At 40.8% G+C, this 16,736-nt stretch overlaps 1 long non-coding RNA gene across 2 annotated transcripts in view; it reads right to left on the bottom strand.

Annotated features, from left to right (window-relative positions):
- LOC132396006 (uncharacterized) overlaps positions 1–16,459 on the bottom strand; it is a 130,559-nt gene extending 114,100 nt beyond the window's left edge. The window contains exon 1 of one of the 2 annotated variants that reach the window (XR_009512805.1): positions 16,375–16,459. This is a non-coding gene — a long non-coding RNA (uncharacterized LOC132396006). Of the gene's footprint in view, positions 1–15,857; positions 15,933–16,374 lie in introns of those variants that run through there. The other variant, XR_009512806.1, reaches the window with a different exon arrangement.
- Positions 16,460–16,736: the final 277 nt, after the last annotated feature.

Below are 16,736 nucleotides of genomic sequence, written 5' to 3'. Positions count from 1 at the left end.
ATTAGCTTTATTTGTCACATGTACATTGGAACATCAAAGCATACAGTACAGTGAAGTGTGTCATTTGTGTTGTCTGTGATATGCTGGGGGCAGCATGCAAGTGTTGTTGTGCTTCCAGTGCCAACATAGAAATCTCACAACTTACTGACCCTAACCTCGAATCAGAATCTGGAAGAAACTGGAACATCCGGAGGAAACCCACACGGTTGCTGGGAGCTTGCACAAACTTCTTACAGACAGTGTAAGGAACTGAACCCAGATCAATAGTCACTAGCATTGTAATAGCATTATGTTACTGTGCTGCCCAAACTGTCAAACCAAATAGTCTACATCAACTTGTCGTATTTTCCCACCTATGGTACTTTCTAAAGCTTTTCTACATCTGTCTAAATGTCTATTAACCTTTTAAAAGCTATTTTTTCTTAATAGTTAAAAATAATTTTATTTTATCCAGCAACACACACACACAACGCCAGAGGAACTCAGCAGATCAGACAGCATCAATGGAAATGAAGAAACAGTCAACATTTTGGGCTGAGACTCTTCTTCATGACTGGGAAGGAAGAGGGAAGATGCTCGAATAAAAAGGTTCGGGAAGGGGAAAGAGGTTTGCTGGAAGGTGATAGGTGAAGCCAGGTGGGTGGGAAAGGCCAAGTGCTGGAGAATAAAGAACCTGATAGGAAAGGAGAGTGGACCATAGGAAAAAGGGAATGAGGAGGAGATCTAGAGGGAAGTAATAGAGTTGTGAGAAGAAGCTAAAGGTCATAGTGGAAAATAGAGGAAGTGGGTCGAGGGTGGAATTTGTTTACTGGAAGGTGAAATCTACATTCATGCCATCAGATTCAAGGGTTACCTAGATGGAGTATAAGGTGTTGCTCCTCCACCCTGGGGGTGGCCTCAACTTGGCAAAAGAAGAAGCCATGTTCCAATATATCAGAATGGGAACTTGAATCAGAATTAAAATGTTTGGCCACCGGGAAGTTCCCCTTTTGGCGGGTGGAGCGGAGGTAATTGACAAAGCAGTCTCCCAATGTACGACGGGTCTCACCAGTGTAGAGGAGGCCACGTCAGGAGATGACCTCAGCAGATTTGCAGCTGAAGTGTTGCCCTCGATGGAGGTGAGGGAGGAGGTGGATGGGCAGGTATAACACTTTGGCAGCTTGCAGGGATAAGTGCCAGGAGGGAGATTAGTAGGAAGGGATGAATGGACAAGGGAGAGAGCAATCCCTCCAGAAAGCTGTGAGGGGGGGAGGTAAAGATATGTTTAGTGGTAAGATAGATCCCTTTGGAGATGATGGAAGTTGCGGAGAATGATGTGTTGGATGCAGAGACTCATGGGGTGGTAGGTAAGGACTAGAGGAACTCTATCACTGTTAAGGTTGTGGGAAGATGGAGTGAGCGCGGATGTTCAGGTAAGGGAGGAGATGCAGGGGAGGGTAGCACCAATAGTGGAGGAAGGAAAACGGTGTTTAAACTTTTAAAAGTTAGTTTTTCTTAATAGTTAAGAATACAATTTACTTTCTACTTTTTAAGACAAGGAATGCTAACACTAAGAAGTAGAAACTCCCATTTTAGTCACCTTCGTTACCATGCCTTATATTGTCGCAATTAGTTATTATTCGACCATTGTGGGTTAGTTTTTCCTATATCATTCCTTGATCCATATCATGGACATGAGCCAGCATAAGATGTGATGCAGCTTACTCAATCTATTGTATAAATCTCACACAACACTTGGATGAGTCTTCTCTACCTCCATGTCTGCATCCCAGAAATTACTCTTGCCTTCCTGAACTTTGAGTCGGCTAATCACTGAATCACATTTTCAATGCAGGTGTTTTCCCATATATTAAATCAATTGGTTTCTCTGTGACTGCAATATCCATGTTCATCACTGACAGTGCCAAGGTTTTCAGGGAAGAAGTCTAAATGGGAATGAAGAAAATAAATCTTCAGTGACAAGTTGCACTTTATGGTTTCAGCTTACACTGTGAGCACCATTTTAATTGATTTGAATTGAAATAATAAGTACATGCAATTTATAAAAGTGGTGTGTGATAGGGAAATTTCATGGTGGTTTTCATGATCAGAAACCCAAAGTCCATAAGATAAGCTCAAAAGTATTCAGGAAGCAAAATCTTTATTGTCCAGTGTAATTAGTACTGAGTTTAAAATGCAAACATAGGGCTGCAACATAGGGGAACAGGTCTTAAATATTTTAATATTTCTAATCTTATTGTAGGCAGATAAAACCTTGTACTACAATGTTAGCTCCTTCTGGCCATACAGGAAGGCCTGTTGGCAAACTGCACTTGGTTTGAGAATAGTTGTTCTTATTGTCTTATCAGTCATTTGAAACCGCTTCACTTAAACATTAATTTTTGCAAATACACAGATAAGGGACAGAACAAAACAACATGGTAGGTGAAAAAACCTAATGAAGTGATATTTTTGGTTTCTATCGCACAGTTACAGATTTCAGATTTGTTGTTTTTTGAGTAGGACGTTCAGGTCAACCAAATCCAATTTGTGACATGGACTTTGCATATCAAAAGTCGAACATCTTAGGCATGACATTTGGAATTCCGACAATATAAAATACAGCCTACATTTATGATCACAGTGTTTGATCACTTGTGATGGTATTCCTGGTAAATCAAACTATTCTGTGTGATGAAAACCACTTTCAGATTGACCAGAATTTAAACTGGATTGTACCTCTTTAACATTTGCAGTAAAACTCCATTAATTCTGCACACTTAGGACATTGGTGGTGCTGGATGAGCAGATTTTCTGAACTATCAGATGTTATGTTTCATATTTCTTTTTTTGTTTGTTAGAGGTTATACCATGTCCCAGTGAACCTGGTTAGTGTAACGAGAATATAGGAAACAAGGCTCTGGTAAGTTTCATGCCAGAGCGAGATGCTGTATCAAGTGAGTTTAAAACAGGCACTCCCAAACCTTTTTTTTGCCATGGACCCCTAATATTAACCCCTGGTTGAAAGGGAACGTAGAAACTGGGACCCAGCAGGCGAAAGGCTGTGCTAGTGTCTGGGCCCCAGTGAACAGAGAAAAGTGTGGGAACCAGGGCCCTGTGATGGAAAGGGAGTGTGGGACTTGGGTCAGACCTCACTTGGAGTACTGTGCTCAGTTCTGGTCGCCTCACTACAGGAAAGACGTGGAAGCCATTAAAAGGGTGCAGAGGAGATTTACAAGGATGTTGCCTGGATTGGTGAGCATGCCTTATGAGAATAGGTTGAATGAACTCGGCCTTGTCTCCTTGGTGCGAAGGAGGATGAGAGGTTTCCTGATAGAGGTGTACAAGATAATGAGAGGCATTGATTGTGTGGGTAGTCAGAGGCTTTTTCCCAGGGCTGAAATGGTCATCACAAGAGGACACAGGTTTAAGGTGCTGGGGAGTGAGTACAGAGGAGATGTCAGGCGTAAGTTTTTTACTCAGAGAGTGGTGAGTACGTGGAATGGGCTGCCAGCAATGGTGGTGGAGGCAGATATGATAGGGTATTTTAAGAGGCTTTTAGATAGGTACACGGAGCTTAGTAAAATAGAGGGATATGGGTAAGCCTAGTAATTTCGGAGGTAGGGACATGTTTGGCACAACTTTGTGGGCCGAAGGGCCTGCATTGTGCTGTAGGCTTCTATGTTTCTATGAACCAGGATACTAGTGAAGGGAAGGGATTAGGCTGTTGGTGAATAGAAAGAAACACACGATCCTGGGTCCCATTGGGGGAAGGGATTATGGAAACCAGGGTAATGGTGAGTGAAGTAGAGTTTAGGAATCAGCGCACAATGAGTCAGATGGTTATATGAATATCAGTTTATCAGAGTTTTACTCTAAGTGCTGCTGAGAGAGAAGAAACACACAAACTCAGCAGGTCAGGCAGCATTTATGGAAATGAATCAACAGTCAACGTTCTGGGCCAAGACCCTTCTTCAGACTGAGAAGGAAGGGGGAAGACACCAGAATAAGGTGGGGGGGGGGGAAGGGAAGGAGGTTAGCTAGAAGGTGATAGGTGAAGCCAGGTGGGTGGGGAAGGTCAGGTTCTGGAGAGGAGGAAAGCTGACAGTAAAAAAGAGAGAAAGGGGAGGGGGGGGGGGGACCCAGGGGAAGTGATAGGCAGGTAAGAGAAAGTAAAAGGTCAGAGCACAGATTAAGGGAAGAGGAGAGAATTATTTTTATATCAGGAAGAGAAATTGATATTCATCCCAGCAGGTTGGGTGCTACCCAGACAGAATATAAGGTGTTGTTCCTTTTTCTCCCCCACACAGTGGATAATTGGAACATTGAACACTGTATAAAATGTGATTATTAATTCAGGGTCTATAAGATCATTTAAGAGGATATTGGCAATACATCTGAAGGATACATACATTGAGACAGCTACTTCCCTTTAGCTGAGAAATTAACATTAGCATAAGTATGAAAGCTTAAAGTGCCTTTTGTTCTGTAATTTTCATGGTGTTATGAATTAGTAAAAAACTCTGACAAGAGGTTGGGTGTAGCTGTTGCAAGATCGGTGACTATGGCATCTTATATTTTGTCTCTATCTTCAAGAGAGTGAGAGATACACTGAGAAATAGAAAACACTTGTCCTTCAGCATTTTGACAACAGCGTGACCTCAGTGCGCACGGCAATACCCTTGTTAGTGCAATAAATAGATGGAGCTGAACAGAGTTGTAAAATATATTTCCAGAGTTCTCAAAATAATATAACCAATGGTTGAATGCAGCTGACCTGAACCCGAAGGTTTATTCTGCAATGAATTATTTTATTCAAGAATATGTGTACACAGAGCTGCCGCATATCTATCTGTGGCATATGCAACCCTAACACTGTGCTTCTGTTTCATAACACACTTCACATTTGATTGGTCCATTTGAAAGAATATTAAGACACCTATCACTGGCCATGGCTTTTGATTTTGGTCTGTATCATATATCAATGCGGTTTAAAACACATTCATGGGAAAAGAATTGACTCCTGATTCTGATTTGATACATTCAGCAGAAGCAAATAGACTGCCTGATTTGCCAGCACCATGGATATGAAATGAATGTAAAACAAAGTAGAAGGTAGATCAAGCGACTATCCCAGTTTTAACAGAGTTAAGATCAGGCCTTTGTTGTATTTCCATGCATAACTTTTGCCTGAATTAAAAATAATTTTAGATTAAAGTTACAAAAGCTAATTACTAGCCATTAAATCACAGATCAAATATATATAGAGCACATTGAGAGGTGCAATAGGAAATTTGCATGTTTTGAGGCCGAAATTTTGATGGCTGAGGTCAGTAAAAAAGGCTCAAGAGTTCATAAAGCTTTTTAGACGTAATTTAGACCTTGGAGATTGGGAGTAATTGGAATGTGCAGTGACATGAAGGCAGCAGACTGGGTCAGGGGTTTTCACCGTACTCTTGTCCTCAGCGCTCCAAGCAAATTCTACCAGGATGTTTCATATCATTGTCTCATCACCCCATCGTCCTCAGCTGTCTTGCTCAGATTCCGTGTAATTGTCTGATTCAGCTCTGTGATCGGGTTCCTTATACATGACCCTTCCACTGAGTGCCTGAATCTTTAATATCTAGTTATCTCAGACCTCAAAGTGGAATCCAGGCTCTCCAGATCCTGAATTTGCTTTGACCAAAATACGTGTATGTTTTTTGTGAAGCCTGAAATATTGTTCCACTTAGTCTTACAAATTATAGTAACTATTGTTTCACTGAACTCAAGTGATTTTTATCACAGGTTGAAAAATCTACATTTTTATTGAGGTAGAATGGGAATCATATCTGACATTTCCTTTCTTTATTCTGGAACACAAACACGAATTGTAATAATAATCGTTTGGGTAGCTGAAACCACAAACAATAAATACATGTGGCTCTCTACTTTGCAAACAAGCCGAGACAATATTCTCATTCTCAATATTCAGTGTTAATTTATTTTAATTTTTGGATTCATCTTAATTGCAAGAGAATTGCTCGCTGGAACTATGAAATGAAACGGCACAGGAGGCTAATTTTGACCATTGTTTCTGTGCTGGGTCTATGAAAGAGCCAAGCAGTAATTTCACTTGTACTTTCTACAGACGCTTGCTACTTTCTACATTTAAAGTATGACTTATTGAGTGAAAATTAAAACTGGAATTATGAAATAAAAATAGAAAATGTTGGAAACCACTCAGCAGGTCAGACAGCGTGTGTGGGAAGTAGAAGTGAAATAACAATTGTTGTTGCTTCAGGTCTGGCACCTTTCATCAAAAAGAAAACAAATCAGTTTCCCCGTTGCTAAAATTTAATAGTTTTTCCACTCTTTCCGACTTCTAATGAAGGATCCTTCCCCTAAAATGTTATCTGTGTCTCTTTCAATAGTTCAGTGAATTTTAATTAAGCTATTCAAGTATTGAATATATGATCATCTCTTCTTTAGGTAATGAATTTCAGATCAAGAAACTCCCTACACAGGAAGTTTTGTCCTCTACTATTTGTTCCATGTCCCTCAACTTTTCTCTTTTACTCAAATCTTTTCTTACTGAAAGGACAGGGGATTCTGAATGAAGTTTTAAACTGAGGAACACAAAAGCCCATGACACTATTTTAAAATTATCTCTTGTGTCTTGGCTGAAGTACATTTCTCAGCCTGTATTTTATCTGGCTACATCATTTGTTCCTTACCGAAGTCTCTCATAGATTTTTTAGGAGCATTACAGAGTTATGAGCACGATAACAGATCCTTTGGTCCTACTTGCCTATACTGACCAAGATGTCTGCACTTATCTCATTTGCCCTTGCTTGGCCCACATCCCTCAAAAGATTTTTTTGTACATGTACCTATACAAATATACTTTAAGTGCTGTTTTCATTCCTGCCTCTACTATCTCCTTTGGCAGTTTGTTCCATATTACCACCACACCACGTCAAAACGCGTCCCTAGATCTCGTTTAAATCTGTCCGCTCTCACATTAAGTCTATGAACTCACCTTTTAGACTCTCTGCTCTGGGAAAAAAAGGCTGTGACTATCTGGTTATATCAGCCTATGTAATTGTATAAACCTCTATAAAGTCACTCCTTATTCTCCTTCACTCTGGAAAAAACAGTCCCAGCCTATCCAGTCTCTCTTGCTAACTCAAGCCCTCCAGTCCAGACAGAATTCGTGTAAACCTTTTCTACGTCCTCTTTAGCTTGTGAAAATGTACTGTCATGTTCCTCATGTGCAAAGTAGCTGCATTCAAAAGTACTTGATTAATAACGCCACTTTGTGGATATTTCAGGGATATATTGAAATTATACTACTTTGTAAGATGTAAGAAAGGGATGTAAAAGCCATAAGCAATCTGCTGGAGGAACTGAGAAGGCCAAGCAGTATCTGTGGGAGGAAAGGAGGATGCTGCTGGGTCTCCTGAGTTCCCCTAGAAGAACGTTTGTGGCTGCAGATTCCCAGATTGCAGCATCTGCAGTCTCTCGTTTCTCGAAGTGATGTAAGACAGCGTGTTTGTCTATTGAAAGCAATACGCTCAAAGTTCAAAGTAACTTTATTATCAAAGGGCGTATATGAATCAAATCAGAATCAAGTTGAACATCACCAGTGTCTGTCATGAAATTTGTTACCTTTGTGTCAGCCGTACATAGGAATAGAGAAAAAGGCATGAATTACAGTGAGTATATATAATAGTTAAATTAAATAAAGAGTGCAAATATAAAAAAATAAACAAGTAGTGATGTAGTGTTCGTTGGTTCACCATGTACTACCCTGAGATTCATTTTCTTGCAGGCATTTGAGGTAGGCCAGAGAAATACAATAGAATCCAAGTAAAACAACAACAGGTAAACAAGGCTGACAAACAAATAGCAAAATCCAATAGTCTGAAGATCTGTTGGTCTGGCATGATCAAGATCCCAGTGGTACTGCATTATCGGTGTTTCACCGGGTTTTGGTGCTACTCAAGAAGGGTGGAGAGCAGACGCCTTCTGCCCAGGGAGGCCTCCAATGAAATGCACCTTGCTGTTCAAGACACCCTCATCAGACTGCTGTTGAAGGTGATGAATGGTCCTTGGCATTCTAGATCCATGGGAAAACCATCACAGGGCTCTCCAAGGCGATCCGCTTGGGCATTAGGTAAGCAAAATTAAATCAGGCTCTTGGGGCAGACTTCTAAAAGTGAACGACGCCTCCACGGCGAAGGGAAGTGCAGGTAAGATGCAAAATCTGTGGCACTGACTGCAAGAGGTGAAAATCAGAGCCCAGTTGCACACAAAAATTTTCAATGTGTAAAGGAAATTGGCATTATGAGAGGTATAGATAGGGCAGAATAACAGAGTCTTTTTCTCAAGGTACAAGTATCAAATACGGGAAGGCATAGCCCTACGGCAAGATGGGGAAAGTCTAAAAGAGATGTGTAGGGCAAAGAGTGGTAGGTGGCAGGAGCACGCTGCCAGGGACGGTGATGGACACAGAAACGATCAGAGACAAGAACATGGTAGGAATGGAGGTTTATGGATCATGTGTAGGCAGATGGGATTAGTTTAACATGGCATCATGGTTAGCAGTTCTGTTCTACGTTCTATGTTCTAAATCTGTGAAGCAACTGCCCTAGGCACGGAGCACCAGATCTCAGTTTTGGCCAAACTGCAGAGGGCACCCTGATGGAACTCTCGCAGAAGATGCAGAACTAAGTGTAATCACAGAAATAAACAAGTGGCAGAAGCTGGAAACCTGAAATAAAAACAGAAACATGCTGGAAACTCTCAGCAAGCCAGGCAGCATCTGAGGCAACTCTGATCTAAAATGTTAACTCTGCATTTTCTTTCCAAAGTATGTTAAAGGGCTGCTTATTGTCTCCATTTAAAAGATGACTTTGAAACCTTCTTTCCTAAAACTGCACAAATATCAGACAAGGCCTAGATGTGGCTCAGATGTGATACCCTCCTTAGCCACATTGTTTGTTGACAGCAAATTTACCAGAACTCAGTATTCTGGAACAAATTTTAACTTTTAAAAGATTGAAACATTAGCAGACCAGTGATAAGATCAGATCACAGGTAAGTATTGCTGTGCTACCTCTGGAAGTGACACAGGAACATTAAAATAATGCAAGGACAACACTTTTCACATAAAGAGCAATAAACCACCCAAAGTGATTGATATACACACACAAAATGCTGGTGGAACGCAGCAGGCCAGGCAGCAACTATAGGAAGAAGCAATGTCGACGTTTCGGGCTGAGACCCTGATAAAGGATGAAGGGTCTTGGCCTGAAACGTCAACTGTGCTTCTCCCTATAGATGCTGCCTGGCCTGCTGCGTTCCACCAGCATTTTGTGTGTGTTACTTGAATTTCCAGCATCTGCAGATTTCCTCATGAAATTGATTGATCTGTTAGGCCAAGGCTGAGCCCTTCAAAGTTGGGTAAGTGGGCTTTCTAGTGCGCAGAGAGGAGAATGCAGAACTGCTCCTTAAGCACTCTTTTTTAAACAAAAGCAAATAATTCACATATGCTAGCAAAATCATGCTCCAAGCATACCACATGTTCTAGATATAAAAGTAAATTTCAGATGCTCATGCATAAACCTAATATATCAAGAATTAAAATGAAATTAAAATCAAGTGTGCTTACTGATTGAAATTCCAAAAAAAATGAGGCAGATGTTGCAAAATGAGTCTGTAGCACTTATGAGTTGTGATGAATGATGCAGTCTTATTATTCAACAGTTTACTGAGCACAAAGGTTACTTATGGGTTTTATCACTGAATTCTAGCACAAGTAAGTTTTGGTCATGATAAATATATTAAGGTAATAAAAATGAACAGTTTGCTTGTTTCTTTTATCACACCGCTCTGCTTGTCAGGATCAAAATTCAAATCATATTTCAGTTCTCTGTTTTGAATCTTATTTCCTTCACCTTCAAGTTTATTTTTGCAAATTCTCCATCTCTGTGTTAGCACCTACTGTACACTCAGTTGCAGTATCTGGACTATTAGAGGGGAGGTTGCTCTGTTTAGGGAGTAAGGGTGGATTAGGTAAAGGAGTCAGTTACTCCCTCAACTTGTGTTGTGGTCCAGCATAATAATTGTGCACCAACCAATAGAGTCAGGTTCTTTCAATGGAGTGTTTGGCTGGTAGAGGGAGAAATTATCTGCATGTTCTTTCTATTTGATCTTTTTGGAGGGTAACAAGCAAGTCAGCGCACTTTTGAGATTTGTTTCCACCCTCTGAGTTTCCCCATAAGAAGCACTGTGTTAAAAAAAGTGATGCTCCATGAAAAGAAATATGATACTTCCATATGTAATACAGAACGTTCACTTGTAAGAGCTCCTAGGGTACACCTGGTACTTGTCAACCTGCTCTGCAGTTTACAGTGACCAAACTCTTGCATAATTCTGCTTTATCCTTTCAGGTAATTTTGCTTCTGCTTGTGCTGTGTGCAATGAAAGGCCTTAGGGCTCAGCTTCTCTGCAGCAGAATGCTTTTCAGCTGCAGCTCAGTGTCAATCTCCAGCCAGCATTATACTTCAGAGGGGGCATTAGAACAGCTCCTTACCATCTTCAATCAATGTCACCTCAACTCCGCAACTTGCCTATTATGAACGCAGTTTCTGTTACAAAACAGGATAAAGAACAAATAAAAGGCTGGAGTTTCATTCTTGGGTGTTGGGGACACCCGTAATCATCAATGCTCATACTGATTATATCACAGCATCATTACACCCTTCCTGCTGCCTTTTATCCTGCATTTATCATTCCATCCTTGCTTTGTGTTCAAATTCCTCTATGTGGGCTTCAGTGTTGGCCAACCCAATCCCATCAACTGCTGTATAATGGCTGTTTCTACCAATATTCTTCTGGGATTATTTTAACCCATCAGATGTAAAGAAAAAGTATGTTAAGGATTTTATTAAAACTAATGACAATTTCAACCCCATGCAGCGTCATTTCTGAATCCTTTCTGCATTAAGTGCTTTGATAGTACCTTCATCATAGACATTGCACATTCAGGAATCCAGTGCCCTTTGACCTCACACTCTCCATCATGCTAGATCCATACCAGTTACATAAAAAAAAACAGAAGAGGAGTCAGACTTTGGTCCAAATTCATCTTCAGAGCTGACACCTACCATTAATTAATGCCTTGAAATCAATGACAATAGGGGCAGGCAATAAATGACACCTTCATTCGAGGGCTCTTTCCTCTGGGGGAATCACGGAAGTGTTCTGACACGCAACGGTGTGACATGAGGAGAGGAGAAAACATCCTCCTGCCTGTCACTGTCAGACTGGAAGATGCACCATTGCTTTATTTTTCCTAATTTGCAACTGTCAATAGGCAGCTTGAGTTGCCACAGTTCCTCGAGTGCGTTATTACCTGGACCTCAGCCTTCAGGAGCTTGAGCTTTGCCCTCCTCTGGAGACTAGGACAGTGCAGTCGCCACTAAATCAGCTGCAAATGTAGTTCATATAGAAACACATAAGGGAATATGCACAGATTCTGAAATACATCTAGGTAAATGACCAGGTTCAAGGTTGCGCATTAAATCTGGACTAAATTTCAAATTTTAGAAGTGTAATTGGTGACACTCTCTCCTTTAAAGGTATTGAGTTCTAGACTCGTTTCTGAAACCTATGGTGAGGTTTCAGAGCAACAGAGGATGGGGGAATGCAGATAATGCAGTCCAGGCTTTAGTTTAGGTGCTAATCCAAGGACCTTTCCATATTCCTGGGAAAACACAGGAAGGTATGGCACCACTGCCCAGAATAGGAGGGGGATTCTTCAACTTCCTTCTCCATCCAGGAACCCTGGACAGAAGGAAAGATTCAAGTATCTGCTCAAAGGCTCCTAGAAACATATGCAGCATCTCCATTGATTTATGGGTATCTCTGACCTATCTCCACTGACTCATGGATATCCCTGACCCACCACCTTTAAGAATAGAAGAGGAGCATTTCTCTTGACACTGAGAACCTCCTGTTCATACACTAGGGGTGTATGAAAGCCCAATATAATCAGCAAAAGGAGCTCTCCTCAAATCCACCTTCTGCTCCATTTGTGGTTCCCATCTCAGTCTCATTAATCACGTCTGTGGCGGCAAGTGATCCTCAGTCGACAGGAATTATTAACAGAGAATTGGCAAGGACATAATGGAAGAAGAGGGAATCGGAATCAAGTTTATTGTCAATAACATTAGTCATGAATCTTGCTTTGTGGCAATAGTATAGCCATAGCAAATTACTATAAGCTTCACACTTCCAATAAGAGGTCCAGGTATGACCTGCAGAAGGCTATTGCGAGAGTGAAAATGCAATTCTGTGTGAAGTTAGAGGCACAAATGGATGCACGTCAACTGCAGCAGAGTTTGTGTGACATTACTTCCTATATGGCAAGAGCCAACAGCATAATTGGCCATGGTACTTCACTATCCGATGAGCCCAATGCTTTTTCTACGTGCTTTCAAAGGGGAGAATAAAACTACACCTGTGCAGATCCTCACAGTAGCTGGTGTCCCTGTGATCTCGGTCTTGGAGACTAACATCAGAACATCTTTCAAAAAGGTGAAGCTTATAGTAATGTACTGTGCCTATGCTGTACTGCTATCACAAAACACCAAGATTCATGACAATAAGCTTGATTGTGATTCTCTCTTCTTCCATTATGTCCTCACCAATTCTTCTTTGATAGTTCCTAGTGATTGAGATTGCTACCACTTCAGTTCATTGATATGACTGACCAACATGGTCACCACAAATGGGGCAAAAGGTGGATAGCTTTTGAGGAGTGTGCCTTTTTTGCCAATGAGATTGGGCTTATATGTGCCCCTAGTTCATGAACAGGTTGTTCTCAATGCCGCGACAAATACTGCTCTTCCATTCTTAAAGGTGACGGGTCAGAGATATCCTTAAGTCAATGGAGTTGCTGCATTTGTTTCAAGGAGCTTTTGAGCAGGTCTTTGAATCTTTTCTTCTGTCACTCAGTAATGTTGTGCTATGACACGGTTCATATTCAAGCCACGTCACAAAAAATGGGGGTTTTGATTGTTGACAGAACTGCGAGTTTGCGTTGTGCGAACTGATTACAGCAGCTTCACTTCAGATGTACTTCTAGGATTGCAAAACATGTGGGACGACATTTTTAACGCAAATTTTTTAAGGCTCCCATATTGCTATTTACAGTATCTCTGTTCTAAACTGAATGATTTTGCCTATCAAATGCACCATAAATTCTTACCAGTAAATGTTTTAATTATTATGTCCCTGCAAGGAAAATCAGAACCTTGTCAAGACTTCTCCCAACAATGATGCAATAAATATACACTTGGTTGCTTTGAGTGAGTCCTGTGATCACCAGTGCAGGAATTAGCTCCAATTTCTGACAAGATAGTATATCTTTGGCCTGTAGCTCATTCCCAGGGCCATGTCATTAAAGTAGAGTCAATCAGTATGTTATTTCTACACAGGTTCTAACAAAGAAGTATGTGAAAGAAAGATCATTCTTTGGACACAATGCACAAGAATAAAAGGCTTGCAGATGTAAAGTTATTTTATTCAGCACAATGTTATACTGGAATGGTTTAAGGAAGCAGAGGTACCGGTCCTGGTGCAGCGACACGGATTGAAAGTTGATCTTAGATGAAGGCATTTTGTCAACACTTCCTTCACTGCAGTAACATGATTGGAAAATTGTTGAAAATGGCAGCTTTAAATTGAATGCTATTAACTCTGTCATGGATGGTGTGAATTCTGAAATGCTTATTTATGCAAAAGAACTAAGCTAACACTCCAAACATAACTCCCACTGGAAGAAGTTCCATAAGGGCCCTGAAGCTGCTGTCTGCTTTGACATTTCCACATTTATATTTTAGGGGAATTGAAATGTACCAGAGGGTCACCTGGACCATTCGCTGGAATGGCAACTGAATTGTGCAGGCTTATTCCGTCAATAATTGTACTTGAGAATTACAGGAAAGTTTGCACTGACAAAATCAAAATCATAATGCATGTCTATATGTAGATATAGATTAATTAGACTGTACATATTCACACAATTCATTGTTTCATTAAAATGCTGGAAACACTCCAGAGAATTTACTCCTGTAGTATCAAAATGAACAAAGACTATGCTCATGCAAGTGAAACATTACCCTGAACTTTCCCTACGAGGGGGTCATTGCCTGCCACAGAGCCATGCAGAATAGAAACAGACTCTTTGAACCCACTGAGTCCATGGCAACCATCAACCACTCACTTCCACCAGTTTTAAGGTTTTCTCATTTTTTGATTCTCTCTATTTTCCCATCATCTTTCTCCAGATTCTACCACTCCCCTACACACTAGAGTCAATTTACAGTGGTACTTGATAATTGGTTCAATGTTGCCACATGTACTGATATATAATGAAAAGTTTTTTATTTTTTGCACAGCATCTGAGAGTACATTCAATACACAAGTACTTAAACCATAAGATATTGGGGCATAACTAGGCCATTTGGCCCATCAAGTCTGCTCTGCCATTTCATCATGGCTGATTCAATTTTCCTCTCAGCCCTAATCTCCTGCCATCATCCGTATCCCTTCGTGCCCTGACCAATGAAGATAGTCAGGGCATGAAGGGACCAATTAACACAGTACAAAAGGGAAAAGAATACAAAATGCAGAGTATAATGTTACAGGTACAGAGAAAGTGCAGTGCAGATAAACAAATAAGATGCAAGAGCCACAACTAGATAGACTGAAAGATCAAGACTTCATCGTTACCATACCAGAGTCCATTTAAGCTTATACTCACTGAAATTTAGAAGATTGAGGGGGGGTATCTTATTGAAACATATAAAATTCTAAAGGGATTGGACAGGCTAGATGCAGGAAGATTGTTTCCGATGTTGGGGAAGTCCAGAACGAGGGGTCACGGTTTAAGGATAAAGGGGAAGCCTTTTTGAACCGAGATGAGGAAAAACTTCTTCACACAGAGAGTGGTGAATCTGTGGAATTCTCTTCCACAGGAAACAGTTGAGGCTGGTTCATTGGTTATATTTAAGAGGAAGTTAGATATGGCCCTTGTGGCTAAAGGGATCAGGGGATATGGAGAGAAAGCAGGTACAGGGTTCTGAGTTGGATGATCAGCCATGATCATACTGAATGGTGGTGCAGGCTCGAAGGGCTGAATGACCTACTCCTGCACCTATTTTCTACATTTCTATGTTTAAGAGTTTATAACAAAGGGACAGAAGCTGTCCTTGAGCCTGGTGCTACAGTTCATCAATTGCAGTTTTTGCGTGATTGACCAACTAACCAACCAATTCACAAGGCTTTAGGACAGGACAGGAAATTAGAGCATCTGGGGAAAATCCGTGTGGTCATTGGGAAGGGGGTAAGCTCCCAATAGACAGTTCAGGATTGAACCTGGTCCTCATGTGCCCTGAGCTAATGGCTTTACCAGCTGTGCCACACAGTCCTCACAGACAGATCCTGAGGTCAAGGGACTGTGTTCTCCAGTCACTCAAATTTTAGTTCTCCAGATCTAGAAGGCTAACCTCACTGCCTGGGATCATCCTGGACTCAAACGGAAAGGCTCTGAAGGTTGACAGAGGCACACCCATCCAGACACAGTAAGCCCACCCAACAAACACCTTTGCAGAACTTTGAGAGGCAGCCAGGTCCCACCCCTAGCTCTGCCATCTGTCAAAACACTCTAGCTTTTCAAAATGACTCTCAGAAACACCATAAAACTATCAGCAATGAAAACAACTCAAGGTTTTAAATTCCTTAAATACTTAAAACAACACAACTAAAACACAGATCAATAATTAAAATACGAAGCCAGAAACAAATAATAAATTTGTGCAACTTACTTATTTCGCCTACCACAATGACCGCTCGAATGAGTGGTTTCACACATTATACACATCTAACTCGGTGCACGGTCCATTAGCAGGCTCCTCTGAGTAAGCCGTGTTGAGTCTCAGCAAGCTACTGTTCCAACACTGGACCCTATCCAAAGTTCAGCAGCACAGCAAAGCAAGGAAATTGCCAGCGGAGTTCAGCCAGTAAACGTGTGACTTCTGTGGGGAAGCTGCTGGAAAAATCCAACAAAATCTGGGCTAATATCCTTGATGCCCAGATTACAACAATCCATAAAAGATCATACTTTCTCATACATAAAAGATCATACTAAAAGGGTGGTACAGTTACTGCGGAAAATACAGAGCTATTAATGAAGAGGTTAATGAAAAGTATCTCATATAAAGTGTCTTGGTCTCAATTCAGAGTGTATTTATCTATCATATCAATCCCTCAGCTATGGAAGTAGAAAGGGAAGAAATTCCATTTGATTGCATTTCTAACAACGGCTGGGGTTTATTTACTTACTTTTTTACAATATAAAAGGAAGCTACTCAGACCAATGTGTATCTTCTGGCTTCCAGCAAAGCAATCATGTCAGAACCATTCCCTGAGCCCCACAACTTACTTGGTTTTCTACGTCCATCGACTTCCCTTCAATAACACTGCACAGCAAGTTTTTTCAGAAGTGTTGCTTCCTCAGAATCTTTTTTTCTGTTTATGATTGACTGCTTGAAGCTGAACACAAATGTAGTTTCAAATGACTGGTATTACGTAGGAAGTTGGAGAAAAAGGAAATGAGCTTTTATTGAATATGGTACCTTTTAATGGTGCTGATGCTTTGCAATAGTTCAACCAGCCTAAAGATGTTTTGTTGGTGATTTTCATTT

This window comes from Hypanus sabinus, chromosome 6 (genome assembly GCF_030144855.1).
Source record: "Hypanus sabinus isolate sHypSab1 chromosome 6, sHypSab1.hap1, whole genome shotgun sequence".
NCBI lineage: Eukaryota > Metazoa > Chordata > Chondrichthyes > Myliobatiformes > Dasyatidae > Hypanus > Hypanus sabinus.
This window is presented reverse-complemented; position numbering and strand designations above follow the sequence as displayed.